General features: G+C 42.8%; 1 pseudogene; it reads right to left on the bottom strand.

Annotated features, from left to right (window-relative positions):
* LOC141519067 (E3 ubiquitin-protein ligase RNF126 pseudogene) overlaps positions 1 to 15988 on the bottom strand; it is a 38192-nt pseudogene extending 22204 nt beyond the window's left edge.
* Positions 15989 to 16032: the final 44 nt, after the last annotated feature.

Genomic DNA, 16032 nt, shown 5'->3' with positions numbered 1-16032 from the left:
TTTAGCTCACTGGTGCCATCTTGCAGTTCATCATTCAACCTGAATGGGAGAATGATCCATAGGGACAATCCTGTTTTTTTTTTTTTTATGCAAAGCAAGGATGCACATTAAAATTCATCAGAAATTTCCACCTATTCAGAGAGCTGTGACCATGGTGCCACTGCAGAACCAAGACCGGTTGACAGTTATGGAAAGAATGACCTGTCACTTTGGAAAAACCCCCTGGTCTGCTGGCTTGCTCTGTTGTGATCTAAAAATTAGGAGTAAGAAGAAAGAGAAATGGGGGGTGGGGCAGTGAGAGAAACCAATGACCATGATCACTGGGACCATGAGCTCTTCATCAGTATGAGTACAGTGAGAAAAGCTGGACTTGGAATCAGGGTTCAAACCTCAGCCTTGTGATTCATTTCCTTTGTGGGCAAGTCCTTTCCTCAATTCAGCTTTTTCAACCACAAAATGAAGTGGTTGTCTTGGTGCATCTCTAAGCTTCCTGCTGACAGTGAACCCCATTGCAGCAGAGTACTTGTCTCTCTCTGACTGGTTGAGAGACCACCACAACCTGTTTCTCTGGCCTAGTGACTGGATGGGTTTCCCAGAGTTGCTGGCTATCCACTCTTCCATAAATGACTTGGTAACTTTATCCCCAGTTTTCAAGGTGAATAAAGTGAATAAAGCACTCAGACATTTATCTCTCACTAGCTGTGGGACCTTGGGCAAGTCACTTAACTCTGATTGCCAGGACCATCTCCAGTCATCCTGATTCCTATCTGGTCACAGGATCCAGATGATTCTGGAGGAGACAGTGAGGCTGGGTTCTTAACAGAGCACACACTCACTCAAATCCAATATATATATATATATCCTTGTCGTGGTATCACCTCCCTGATGTTGTAGTCTTTTTGGAGAATGAAAGACAAACATTATTATTGTTAGAGCTTCTGGAGCAGCAGCTTCCAAAGAAGGGTTCATGGGCATTGGCCAGTCCATCTCAGAAGAATCAACTTGAGCTTTCAGAGAGTGTCTATTCCAATTTTCTAAGCCTTACTCCAGTAGCATGTGGTTGGATTCTCAGAATAATCCACTGGGTAGCAGGGCAGGTACTAGAATTCCCATAGTAAGATGCAAATACTGAGTATCCTGTCCAAGGTCACACAGCTAGTCATGGGCAAAGCAGGATCTGAATGTTCTGTTCTTAGGATTCCTTGTTCAACATCCTCACCACATGCTGCTGAATCACTAAATGAGACAGACTTTGTGAGTCTGTCATTGTGTGTGTGCAGGAGACAAGCAAAAAGGAGTGGAGAGAGTGTGTTTGTGTTTGTATGTGTGGGAGAGAAGTGAAAGGGGAGAAGAAGGAAAAGAAAGGAGAGACAGAGAGGAAGAGAGAGAAGGAAGGAGGTAGAGAGAAGAGTAAGAAAGACAGGCAGGAAGAGATACAGAAAGAGGGAGAGAGGGAGAAATAGATGAAGTGGGAGAATCAGAGAGAGAGAGAGAGAAAGAGAAGCAGAGAGAGATAAAACAAGAGACAAAAGTAGAAATAGAGAGAGAGGAAGAGAAAAAGCTGTAGACAGACATTGTCATTCAGTTCGTTTTCCAGTTATTTCTGACTCTTCAAGATCTCATCTGAGGTTTTCTTGGCAAAGATACTGGAATAGTTGACCATTTTCTTCTCCAGCTCATTTTACAGATGAGGAAACAGAGGCAAACTGGGTTACTTGACTTGCCCAGGGTCACACAGCTAGTAGATGTCTGAGGTTGCATTTGAACTCAGGAAGATGAATCTTCCTGACTCCAGACCCAGTGCTCCATCCACTGTGGCGCCTACCTGCCTAGGGACAGAGAAAGATAGAAGTAGAGACCAAGAGATAGAGAGAGAGATAGAGAGACAGAGACAGAGTAAGAGAGATAGAAACAGGGACAGAGGACAATGATCTTCCCAATGCAGTCCCTTCTCAAAAGTCCTCATTGACTCCCTCTTGTCTCTAGGATAAAATAAACACACCATATACCTGGTATTCCAGGTTCTCCACAATGTGGTTCTGAATTGCCTCTCCAGTCTTATTCAAATAACCTGGTCTGATATCTGTTGCCTGGAAACAACATCCCCACTTACTGCTAACGTATTGTTTTTCTCTACTTGTGAAGCACTTATTTTTCCTACCTCCAGCCATTCATCTCCCACTGAAAAACCACCACCTGGAGCCTCACAATACTCAGAGTCAAACCCTACTAAGCATGTGACCCCAGGCAGTCGTCATGGTGCCCTGGATACATGCAACCCACAGCCCGCTCTGCTGCGGGCTGGGAGCTTGTTTTCTCTAGACTGGGGTTGGTTGGTTATTGCATTGGTCTGTATTCTTCGGTCTTCTCTGTCACTTTGTATAAATGGTGAGCTCTGTTGGAATATACTTCTTCCTCTCATCTGCTTCAGAGGCCCTCACTCCTTTTGGGCACAATGAGGATGCTGCATTCTACAGAAAGTCTTACCTGACTCTGCCCCAAGTCCCAAGGAATAGCTTTTTATATTCTTAGAATCTCAGATTCTAGGGGACAGCTAGGTGGAGCAATGGATAAAGCACCAGCCCTGGAGTCAGGAGTACCTGGGTTCAAATCTGGTTTCAGACACTTAATAATTACCTAGCTGTGTGGCCTTGGTCAAACCACTTAACCCCATTTGCCTTGCAAAAACCTAAAAAAAATAAAAAGAATCTCAGATTCTGAACTGGCAAAGATCCTGAAGTCATTGAGACAGAAAATCTCAATTTATAGAGGAACAAGCAGAGGCCCAGAGAAACTTGCCCAATGTGCCCTCCCCTGCCAGTGGGGGAAGAGGGTTCCTGTCACATATGGTTTTCCCTAAAAGGCAAGGAAGTTGTCCTAGAGGTCTGATTGCTTTCATGTTGCTCTTCTTTTTTAATGGCAACTCTAGCCCTAACTGTCCCTTCCCACCTTTTCAGTCCCATTCCCTCAGTTGAAAAACAAAAATCTGGTAACAAATGTGTATTATCAAGCAGAATGAATTTCCAGAGTGGCTGTTACAAAATGACTCTCTCACCCTTTGAGGTAGGCCTTCTCTCTATGTGGAGGTGGGTTGTTTGCTTCCTCATTTGTACTTGGGAACCATAGTTCATTCATTCCACAAGCATGTATTAAGCTTCTATTATGTACCTGACACTTTGTGCTAAACTCTCGGGGATTAAAAAGAGACCAAAGATAATCCATACTCTCAAAGAGTTTACAATCTAATGGCAAAATAACACACAAATGGAAACAAAGCAAGCTATGTACACAATAAATCAAAAATAAACAAGAAGGTACTAGAACTAAGAGGGATTAGGGAAGGCTCCCTGTAGAAAGTGGGATTTTAAGCTGAGACTTAAAAGAAGCCAGGAAGGACAGTAGGTGGAGCAGAGAAGGGAGAACATCCCAGGCATGAAATCATAGTTGGTCAATTGTGTTGATCAAAGTTCTTAAACTTTTGAAAATTATTAGTCTTTATGTTGTTTCCATGGTATACATTGATCTAAGTTGAATGTGATGAGAGAGAGAAATCATACCCTTAAGGAAGAAACATAAAGTATAAGAGATAGCAAAATTACAAAAGATAATGTTTTTTTTCCCCTAAATTAAAGGTCTTTGGTCTTTGTTCAAACTCCACAGTTCTTTCTCTGGATACAGATGATATTCTCCATCACAGAGAGCCCCAAATTGTACCTAATTGTTCCACTAATGGAATGAGCAAGTCTATTAAAGTCGATCATCGCCCCCCCCCATGTTGCTGTTAGGGTGTACAATGTTTTTCTGGATCTGCTCATCTTGCTCAGCATCAGTTCATGCAAATCCCTCCAGGCTTCCCTGAATTCCTATACCTCCTGGTTTTAATAGAACAAAAGTGTTCCATGACATACATATATCATAGTTTATTAAGCCATTCCCCAATTGATGAACATTCACTCAATTTCCAATTCTTTGCCACCACAAACAAGGCTGTTATGAATATTTTTGTACAAGTGATTGAATCATTTTTTTGATATGATCATAGATAGCTTGGATTTCTTCCTTTCAATAGTGCCTGTTTAGAACTTCCTTTCACCATTTTTCTATTGGGGAACAGCTCTTGTTCTCATAAATTAGAATCAATTCCTTATATATCTTGGATATCAGATTAGAGAAATATTTGTTCCCTCATAGATATTCTCATTGTTTATCTTTTAATTTTAAATTTATTTGTGTTCTTCATGTAAAAATGTTTTAACCTTTTGAAATCAAAAATTTTTTTTAATCTGATGTGTTCCTCTCCATCCCTTATTTGGTTCTAAACTCTTCTCAATCCCTAATTGTGAGTATTATGTTTTTCCTTGCTCTTCTGATTTATTTATTTATTATGTGAACTTTGATTTCTAAGTCATGCATCCATTTGGGACTTATCTTGGCCTCCAAGGAAGACTAGTACCTCTGCCGTCAGGGCTGCCAAATCCTTTTCAGGGATGCTTTCCACCTTTGATGTCTCCCTGAGTCACCTATCTCTCACTGTGGCTCCAAGAAGCTATAGTATGCACAGTGACCACAGTGTGCTGTTTCAGGCTAAACCAGGTTGAGGGAACTGAGGTAAGTTATGGGGGATGTAAACCCCATGAATGTGAAGCCTTCTGGTGGGATGGACAGATGAGAATACTTCATTCCAATGGCCATGAAGGCAGCTATAGTAGGTGCTGTGAAATACTTAGAGTTTGGTTAGACATCGAAGAGGCTAAAGTCATCCACTGCATCTAGAGTCATCACCAGTTGTCTTGATTCTGTCTTGCTAATGGGCAATAGTGACTTTGGAAGAGTGAATGAAGCCAATGACTTCATGTAATTCTGCCTCACTTAAATCCAATCCATGTACAAATCAAAAGATATTGACCTTACCACTTTACCATTCCTATCTCAAGTTCCTGTGGAGACAAGCAAGTAATGAAGCACAACATATGTATACAATGGGAGCTGTAGTTACAACTCTGTCAAAACAGGCAACCCAGGTCATAGGATTGAAGAAGTGGGATTTGGCAGCCCCCCCCTCAATGGATGACTGGGCCATCTTTTAAGAATCACACATCCCCTGGTGTGAGAAAGTGGTTAGAAAAGGTACCCTAAAAATTGCTTACCTAACCCAGTAACCTTGGCCTGATTACCTCAGCAGATGAGGATTCCACCAAGTGGTCAAAACACACAAAAAATGTACAATAACCTTTACAAAGAAGATTCTATTCACCCTTGGTGCATGAAATGTGTGCACTCATAGATGATGCAAAATCCATTAGAACTGAGAGATGAACAGCTCTTGCTGCAAGAGAACTCAGAAAGTTTCACATTTAAATAGCAGCCCTGAGTGAAACAAGGCTGGCCACTGAAGGTCAGCTTACTGAAGTCAGAGTTAGATACACATTTTTCTGGAGTGGTTGCGGTGAAGGGGAGTGTCATGAAGCTGGGCTAGGTTTTACAGTCAAAACTAATCTAGTTAACAAGTTTGAATGCCTATCCAAAACTGTGAATGACAGGCACATTTCAATGCAATTGCCACTTGTAGGAAAACACCACATCACCATCAGTGCCCATGCTCCCTGATGAAGTCAAAGAAAAATGTTATGAAGACTTGGAGACCCTTATCATTAATGTACCAAAAGAGGACAAGCTTAGTATTCTGGGTGACTTTCATGCTTGAGAAGGTTCAGACACCAGACATGGCAGGGAGTTCTTTGGAGGAATGGAATAGGAAACATCAACAGCAATGATCACCTACTACTGAAGACTTGTTGTGTGGCCTTGGGCAAGCCACTTAACCCTATTAAGATCATGCCCTTCTGTTTACCTAAAAACAGCAAAACTTTCTGGATTCACCTGCATCCAGGTAAACACTGGCATCTTAATAGACTATGGGATTGTAAGAAGAGAGACAGGATATGAGAGTGACAAAAGCAATGTGTGGTGCAGAGTGCTGGACTGATCACAGACTCATCCTCTCCAAAATAAATATTCACATTCAACTGAATAGGTGGCTTCAAGGTGAAATATTTACCAGAAGAATTAATGTCTCTCTGAGTGGAAACAGATTGCTGTTAACTTGGAGGGGAAAGCTGAGCCAACGCACAGTTGGCAATAGTGGAGCAGAAAACAAGTGGGCAGCTTTCAGAGACTTGTTGTACAGTACTGCACTACTCATCTGAGTCAGAACACTTGCAAACATCAAGATTGGTTTGATGACAATGATGGGGAAAGCTGCTAAATGAAAAATGAGAACTCTACAGTGTTTACCAACAGAATAGCTGGTATTTCTAAGAAAGCAGCATTTAATTCCAGCATTCCATGAGGTTTAGAGAGATGCTCAGTAAGAAGGTAGATGAAATTCAGTTTTATGCAAATAGTAACAATCCAAAGTGCTTTTCTGATGCCTATTTATGGGACAAAGACATAAGGTACATCTCAATTATTCAGTGCTGATGGTGATAAGGACAAGATCTTAAGAGAGATGATTGAACACTTCCATAGTGTTCTTAACAGATCATTATAAATCAATGCAGAAGCCATTGGTCATTGAAGTTGAAGTCAATCTATATCTAGATGAAGCTCCAACTGAAGAAGAGGTTTTGAATGCCATTAGGTCCCTTCCATGTGGCAAAGCACCTGGTGCTGATTCTAATCCAGCTGAGATTTACAAGGTAGGGGGATCCAATGCTCACACAAAGCTGACATTTTCCTGGTTATATGGCATGAAGAGGTTATCCTACAAGAATTCAATGATGCCTCTATCATTCATCTCTATAAAGGTACAAGAAATAGATTGTCCTCTGAGAACCACAGGGGTCTTTTTGTTTCAATCACTGCTGATAAGATTCTTGACAGAATCCTTCTCAATAGGCTGATCCTTCACCTGGAAGTGGTCATCTACCTGAGAGCCAGTGTGGCTTCAGAAAGTTGATATGGAGTTTGCTGCCTGACAACTCCAGGAAAAATGTCAAGAGCAGAACAGAGGTCTGTATACACAATTTGTAGATATGACCAAGGCCTTTGATACCATCTGTCAGGGCAGTTTATGGAAAATTATGTCAAAATTTGGTTGCTCAGAGAAATTCATCGGTATTATACATCAAATTCATGATGGTATGCTCACCTGCATTCTTCATAATGGATGCTGCTCTCAAGATTTCAAAGTCACTAACAGAGTGAAGGATGTGTCCTTGCTCCCATGCTTTTTAGCATGGTGTTTTCAATCATGTCATTTATCACTTTCTTTTTGTTGTTGTTGTTGTTTTAGGTTTTTGCAAGGAAAATGGGGTTAAGTGGCTTGCCCAAGGCCACACAGCTAGGTAATTATTACGTGTCTGAGACCGGATTTGAACCCAGGTACTCCTGACTCTAAGGCTGGTGCTTTATCCACTGCGCCACCTAGCCGCCCCTAATTTATCACTTTCTCTGAGGATGAACACAGGTCAAGGTCAGCTACTGCCCTGATGGTAAACTCTTCAACTTGAAAAGCTATAAACCTAGATCAAAGTGGAGGGACTATTATTCGTACATGCATGATCTCCTTTTTGTAGATGACTGTGCACTCAATGCAGCTTCTGAAACTGAGATGCAACCAAGTTTGGATAGATTCTCTGCTACTTGTGTTCACTTTGGCCTAACAATTAACATCAGGAAAATACAGATGCTCCATTAGCCAGCACCACACCATCCATATATGGAGCCATTAGTTACAGCAAATGGAGAAGTTTTGAATACTGTAGATAAATTTACTTACCTTCAGTGGACTTTCCAGGGAGGGACACAATGAGGTTGACACAGACATTGCCAGAGCCAGCTCAGTGTTTAGGAGGCTCCAAAAGAAAATGTGGCAGAGAAGAGGTGTTAGACTGATTATCAAACTGAAGGTCGGCAGAGTCATCGTGCTGACATTATTGCTGTATGTCTATGAAACCTAGACAGTCTACCAGCTCCATGCCAGGGAACTGAATCGCTTCCATTTAAATTATCTTAGGAAGATTCTGAAGATCACCTGGCAGGAAAAGATACCAGACACTGAGGTCCTTTCTCAAGCTAAAGTGTCAAGCATTCAAACATTACAACAGAGAGTACAACTGTGGGCTGGCACATTGTTTGAATGCCAAATCCATGCTTGCCAAAAAGACTATTTTATGGAGAACTCACACAGGTCAGAAGAAATGATACAGGAATTGCCTAGCTGTGTGGCCTTGGGCAAGCCACTTAACCCCAGTGCCTTGCAAAAACTAAAGAAAAAAAATCATATACCAGTAATACTTGAAAATCACTGGATGGGAGAGACAGAACCCACAGAGGGATCCAGTGGGGCAGTTCTCCTACTCAAGGTAACCTGGAAAAGAGCAGAAAGGCTCTGCTCCCTGGGGTCGGAAGGGCAGCCTGCCAGAGGGGTGGCCTGCTAGAGCAAAAGAACTTCAGCCTCCCAGAGGCAGCCTGAGGGTGCTGGGAGCCGCAGCTCATGGCAGCGGGGGAGTTTCCTGACTTACGCCCCAGGGAGCACCAGGTACAACTTGGGGGAACAGCGGGGGACCTCTGCCAGAGTGAGCACATGAAGCCCAGCCCTCAGGGCGTACAGCAAGCAGCTAAGCCAAGGCAGTCCAGATCCAGGAACAGAAGCAGGTGGAACCAGTAAACAGGAGCCCCCAGGGCATGAGCCCATTGAATCTAGGTAGGGGAGTGAAGAGAGAGACTGCTGAGCTCTGTCCTCTGCCCCTAGAACAGGACTCTGGGGTTCTAAACACATTCAAATCCTGATTTCAGTCTAGGCCCCCCCCCCACCTCAGCCCCATGGCAGAGGGGGGCGCTTATGGTCATTCACAGACCAGGAGGGAAGATAGAGCCTCACACACTGAGACCCTTGTGGGAGTGTCCCAAAAGCTCAGGAAGCACCCCAAAACAGGCTTAGGTTGGGAAAATGAGCAAGCAGAGAAAAAAGAGCAACACCATTGAGAAATATTTTGCCTGTGAGCCCAAGAAGGATCAAAATACTCAGTCTGAAGATGAGGAAGCACAAGCTCCTGCATCTAAAGACTCCAAGAAAAACAGAAACTAGGCTCAGGCTATGACAGAGCTCAAAAAAGACTTTGAAAATCAAATGAGGGAGTTAGAAGAAAAACTGGGAAAAGAAAGGAGAGAGATGCAGGAAAAACATGAAAATGAAGTCAGCAGCTTAGTCAAAGAAATCCAAAAAAATGCTGAAGAAAATAGCATGCTAAAAACCAGCTTAGGTCAAATGGACAAAACAGTTCAAAAAGTTATGGAGAAGAATGCTTTAAAAAGCAGAATTGGCCAGATGGGAAAAAAGAGATAAGAAAACTCTCTGAGGAGAACCAATCCTTGAGACAAAGAATAGAATTCAGGGAGATTGATGAATTTAGGAGAAATCATGACTCAATACTTCAAAACCAAAAAAATGAAAAATTAGAAGAAAATGTGCAACATCTCATTGAAAAAACAACTGATATGGAAAACAGACTTAGGAAAGATAATTTAAAAATTATTGGAATACCTGAAAGTCATGATCAGGAAAAGAGCCTTGACATCATTTTCAAAGAATTACTACAGGAATATTGTCCTGATATTCTAAAAGCAGAGGGCAAAATAGAAATGGAGAGAATCCACTGATCCCCCTGAGAAAGAGATCCCCAAAAACCAACACTCAGGAATATTATAGCCAAGTTCCAGAACTCCCAAGTCAAAGAGAAGATATTACAAGCAGCCAGGACACAGTTCAAATATCGTGGAGCTGCAGTCAGGATCACACAGGACTTAGCAGCAGTGACATTAAAAGCTCGTAGGGCTTGGAATATAATATACCGGAAGGCAAAAGAGCTTAGAATGCAACCAAGAATCAACTACCCAGCAAGGATGAATGTCCTCTTCCAGGGAAAAAGATGGACTTTCAATGAACCAGGGGAATTTCAAATGTTCCTTTTGGAATGGCCAGAGCTGAACAGAAGGTTTGATCTTCAAATACAGGACTCAGGTGAAACATAGAGAGTGGAGGAGAAGGGGAAAATATGAGGGACTTAATGATGATGAACTGCATGTATTCCTGTATAGAAAAAGGACACTGATAATAGTCATATGGACCTTCTCAATTAACAGAGCAGGTAGAAGGAGCTTTTATAGATGAAGCACAGGAGAAAGCTGAATTTGAAGATAAAATATGGTATAAAAATGGAGTCAATAGAAAAAAGGGAAATGTAATGGGAGAAAGAAAAAGGAGAGGGGGAATAGGCCAAGATACTTCATATAATAAGATTTTTCTTTATTACAATGAGCTATTGCAATGATATGGAAGGGGGGAAGGTGATGGGGGAATGAGGGAATCTTCGCTCTCATCAGAGGTGGCTAGGAGAGGAAACAGTATATCTACTCAATGGAGTATAGGCATCTGGAGTAAGGAGAGGGGGGGAGGACAGGGGGAAGGGGTGGGGATGTGAATAAAGGAGGAGAGGATGGACCATGGTGGGAGAGTGGTCAGATATAACACATTTTTTTTTTACTTCTTGCAAGGGGCTGGGATTGGATGGCCTGTCCGGGACCATAGGGCCAGGTGGATGCTGGGCCTAAGGGGTGGTATGGGGGTTCAAGGCCTCTTGGCCCCAGGACCAGGGATCTGTCTGCTGCGCCACTCAGCGACCCTACAGCAGAGTCAGAGTGAAAGGAGAGAGAAAATATAGTACATGGTAATGGAGAAATACAAAAGGAAGGAGTTGCGATCAGCAATGGCAACGGTGGAAAAATATGGAAGTAATTTTCGTGATGGAATTTTCGTGATAAATCATAAAGAATGTGATCTACCTGTGACAGAGTTGTTGGTGTTGGAACACAGACTGAAGCACATTTTTATTATTTTTTGGGGGGGTGCAGGGCAAGTGGGGCTGGGTGGCCTGCCTGGGGCCACATAGCAAAGTGATCTTTGGGTGTCTGAGGCCAGATTTGGACCCAGATGCTCCTGGCCAGTACTCTTGTCTGCCACCCAGCCACCCCTACTATTATTACTATTTTATTTTATTTTGGGTCTTTTTTTTTTTTTTGGTTTTTTTCAGGGCAGTGGGGTTGGGGTGGCTTGCATGTCACACAGCTGGGTGATTGTTGGGTGTACAGGGCTGGATGTGATCTCGGGTGCTCATGGCTCCAGGGCTGGTGCTCCATCCACTGTGCCACCTGGCCATACCTACAATTATTACTATTATTTTTTTAATTTTAATTTTATTTTTTTCTCTCCCCTTTACTTTATCGCTCAAGCGAGTCTATATTTTTTGGGGGGAGGGGGTATTTTGTTTACTCTTAAACAAGAATATTTTATTAATGTATAAAAAACATTATTTGTACAGAAGAAATGATACAGGGATACCCTGGAGGTCTCAAGAACTTTGCAATTGTGAAGTATGGGAGACACTGGAACAAGACCATCCAGCATAGCACGCTCTCATCAGAGGGTGCTGCACTATATGAGCAAGGCAGAATTGAAACAGCTCAAAGGAAACAGAGATATGAAAGTTTAAAGTAAGCCCCTAGGTGTTCACATGGACAATTTGTGCCCAGTCAGTGTAGAACATTTCAAGTTCATATTGGTCTGATCACCAGATCTGTAATTTATCTTAAACATAGTGGCATTATTTTGGCTTTCTTCAATAATGAAGAACTGACCATCTTGGCCTACAGCAAGCATGATGCTGGTTTATACTGCATTTCTGCTAGACTCCTGGACAGTTTTCTTGGCAGTTTTTGTCAGTAAGTGAGCAAGCTTTTTTTGGTTTTTATATAACATGACCTACAGACCTTTTCCTACTAGGCCACTAGAACTTTGGTTAACTGTGGTTGAGGAATTAGGATTTGGAGCCACAAGATTTTGGAGCTTGAAGGTTAAACTATGCCACTGAATGGGTGGCATCTTGCCCAGAGGAACTGCACTTTCCTGGGCTTTAAAAAAGAAGGTTGAGGGGTGGCTAGGTGGTACAGTGGATAGAGCACTGGCCCTGGAGTCAGGAGTATCTGAATTCAAATCTGGCCTCAGACACTTAATAATTACCTAGCTGTGTGGCCTTGGGCAAGTCACTCTTAACCCCATTGCTTTACAAAAAAAAGCAAACTGAAAAAAAAAAAAGGTTGAGGCCTGGCATGTCCCCCCCACCCAGAATTGTATCCCACCAAGACTATGGCTGATAAGAAAAGGCTCTCATACCAGAATGTTCAGAGCTTCACTCCTTGGGACAATATAAGTTGTACTTGATGCTGGGGGAATGGCTGAACAAATTAAACATTATGATGGTCATGGAATATGATGGTGTCATAAAAAAGGACAAATATGAAGAATTCAGACACTTGTACAAAATGTCCCAGAGTGAGGACAACAGAGTCATGAGAACCATTTACATAAGGTCTCTGACACTGGGGCCTCCCCCAGTGGAGTGGAAGTCAACCTGGAGAACCACCAATTGAGGTTCAAATGGAAGAATCAGTGGTCAGTGGTTAGACCTGCACCATTCAATTGTCTGTGACCCAAACAAGTTATTGTGATTCAAAAGCAAAGTTTTGAGTATCATTCCTGATGGAGTCTTTTGGCAATGGTATTGAACGGCTCAATGAATGAAAAGTCTTTATCAGAAGCCCCTACACGCCAAGTGCTGGGAATACTAGTACATCAGGATTTTCATATTCACATGAGAAGTTCAATGCTCAGTGAGTCAAAGGCAACATTGTGTGTTTCTGCTACACTGGAAGCTTATTCATTATTTGAACTATTAAAAAATGTATTAGGAACAGTTGGTGACTCAGTGAAGAGAGCTCAGCTATGGAGTCAGGAGGATCTGAACTCAAACCAATCTCAGATCTTTAATACTTACTTAGCTATGTGACCTTGGGCAAATAAATCACTTAACCCCATTGCCATGCAAAAAAACAAATACAAAACCAAACAAAAAATGTATTAGTCATATAACTACAATGTTAGTGTATAGACTCAAGAAATATTATCAGAGAAACATACCAAACATTGATCTAATTAAACATTTGTTAAGGGGCAAGGGAGAAAGGGTGCCCATGTGACCCAGGGCACCTGACCTCTCCAAGCTGCAGGTGAAGCAAGGGCTCCTCTGCATGAGGAGAAGGAGTTCTGCCCGGAGCTTCCTCCCTGAAAAATTACAAGTCTGGTCCTGCCCACCCCATCTTCAACACACAAGTACCTACTGTATGTAAAGTTGCGATCTTTGTGTGAGACAGATAGACCTAGAGAAAGAAAGAGAAAGAGAAAGAAGAGAGGTAAGAGAGCAGAGAGAAAAAAAAAAGAGACAGAGAGAGAGATGAGGAGAGAGGGGAAGAGACCTCCAGAGACAGAGAGAAACACACACACACACACACACACACAGACCAGGAGAGAGGGAAAGAGACACCCAGAGATGGAGAGAGAGGAGATAGCCAGAATCAGAAAGACACACACATACACACACACACACACACACACACACACACACACAAACAAAGACAGAAAGAAGCAGAGAGAGACATTCCTGGCTAGACCATCATCACTGGAGTTCAGGATCTGCTACATGGGATGGATCAGGCAACTCTAAATGACTCCCTAAACTAATTCATAAAATTACCTCTATGCCAATCAAAATTAAAATGTTACAAAACCCAATACAGGAATAAAAGTCAAGAATTGAAAGGAATATAATGGGGGGGAAAATGAAGGGTGAGAGGTCCTCCATTCCATCTCAAATTCTCTTAAAAAGCAGCAGCTCGGGGGCAGCTAGGTGTCGTAGTGGATAAAGCACCGGCCTTGGAGTCAGGAGTACCTGGGTTCAAATCCGGCCTCAGACATGTAATTACCTAGCTGTGTGGCCTTGGGCAAGCCACTTAACCCCCCCATTGCCTTGCAAAAACAAACAAACAAAAAAAAAAGCAGCAGCTCTTAAAAAAACTATGCAGTAGCAGTTTCAAAGGAGATCAGTAAAAGTAAGTGAACACAGTGTTTGATAAACCCAAGAAAACAGTAGGGACCAAGACTCCCCACTGAATCATGACAGGAAAATAAGTCTGACTAGCCCTTTATGCTATACACTATCATAAGCTTCATGCAGATAATCCAGCTACAAATAAAAAGCCATTTCATAAAACAAGGATTGAAGGAGGACACAAAATAAAAAATAGACACACCTTCAATGAAATCAAATTGAAAAACTAACTGATAGAAGTCTAACACTGAGACAGGTCTGACTAAGATTTACAGTCCAACAGAACAGTCAAAGACAGGATCACACCTTTTTCAGAAGGATGACCAGTCCTCAAGAACAATGCTTAGAGAAAAATAAACCAAGGTTTCACCTCACACACATCACAGGCAAAACCCAAGAAAAGATACAAACAGGCAAGGCTGGATGGGCTGTGGGAAGGGATGCACACTATCAGTGGAGCTGAGAATTAGTCCAAACATTTTGAAATTATGCAAGGAGTGAATAAACTGTTCATACTCTTTAATTCAGATAATCACCTGAAAAAGGTCAAAGATGCAAAGAAAAGCCCCATGTACATCAAAATATTGATGGCGGCACTTTTTGCCAGACCAAAACCAACAAAACCAGAAATAAAATTAAAATCCAATTGATTATGCAATGGCTGAACAAATTGGGGTAGATGGACCAACTTTTTTTTTTTTTTTGCAAGGCAATGGGGTTAAGTGGTTTGCCCAAGGCCACACAGCTAGTTAATTATTAAATGTCTGAGGCCAGATTTGAACTCAGGTACTCCTGACTCCAGGGCCGGTGCTTTATCCACCACGCCACCTAGCCACCCTGGACCAACTCTTAATGAGGTCCTGCACTGATTGCTCCAGCTACTGGCATCTTTCCCTTTCTACTAGCCTTTATCAGTTCAAGAACATTTCCAAACACACGATCGAACACAAAGAAGATCCTATATGAAGCCTGAATCTCCACTTCATAACAATTGCTTTAAAGTTATTTGATAAATTCTACTTGATAAATACTATTTGATGATTCTATTTGATAGATCTAATAAATTCTATTTGATACATGTTTTCAAAACTGCCCTGTCTGTGCTTCCTTCTCAACTTTCAGCTTCTGCTCTTCAGGGCATTAAAAGTAAGTTCCAAAGGCCCCATCTTTGGCCTCACTATTGCTATGGAATGTAGCAGTGAGGGGCGCCAGGTCCTGAAGTCAGGAAGTCTCATCTTTCTAGTTCAAATCTAGCCTCAGACACTCACCGGGCCAGTAGGAGTGTGTGTGTGTGTGTTTAGGGGGCAAGGGGGCCCAGAGTGGGAGCTTTGGGGACGTGGCAGAGGGTCCTTCAGTTGGACTGGAGAACACAATGTGTGGGATACCGAGTGCAGGCCAAGGCTGAAAACCAGGCTGGTGGCCACTGGGCAGGGCCTGGAATTGTCTGGAATGAAAAGAGGGGCCAGTGACCACAAAGCAGTCAAATCCAAACATCTTGGGGCCTCCTCCTCTAAACACCTCAGGCTCTGCTTCAGAACTGACAGGATGTCACCACCTTGATGATTTAGTCTCAGCAGCCCTTCCTTCATGAATAAGAGGAAGAAACTGAGACCTAGAGAAGTTGTGGTCTCATCCTAGAGAGGTGTCGGACCTGGAAGGGACTCTTAAGCCATCTAGTCTGACCCTTCCCAGGTAAAGAGACTGAGGCCCAGGAAGGACCCCATCGTGCATCAAATTCCTCAAATGGCTTTGAATGAAAGCAGTGAGGCCTCTTCATCTTAAACTGACTTTCCCCTAGAAGTGGAATAGCCCGGCATCCCTGAGGCGTCCCAGTGGGGAGCCCCCTGGATCCCAGGCCCTGTGGGGTACAGGCGGCTTCTCAAAGCAGCAGCACAAGCCAGGACAAACCCTGCCCCATAGACAGGGCCCCTGGGGGATGAGACTGAACCCTGAGCTGTCAGCTGAGGCTGGGTGCTGGGCACCATTCAGTGAGGCCACCTGGGAAGAAACAGACCCAAGGATTTGAGGA

The sequence above is a fragment of the Macrotis lagotis genome, chromosome 3 (genome assembly GCF_037893015.1).
Source record: "Macrotis lagotis isolate mMagLag1 chromosome 3, bilby.v1.9.chrom.fasta, whole genome shotgun sequence".
Classification (NCBI taxonomy): domain Eukaryota; kingdom Metazoa; phylum Chordata; class Mammalia; order Peramelemorphia; family Peramelidae; genus Macrotis; species Macrotis lagotis.
The sequence above is the reverse complement of the archived record's forward strand: the minus strand, read 5'-3'. Positions and strand labels throughout refer to the sequence as shown.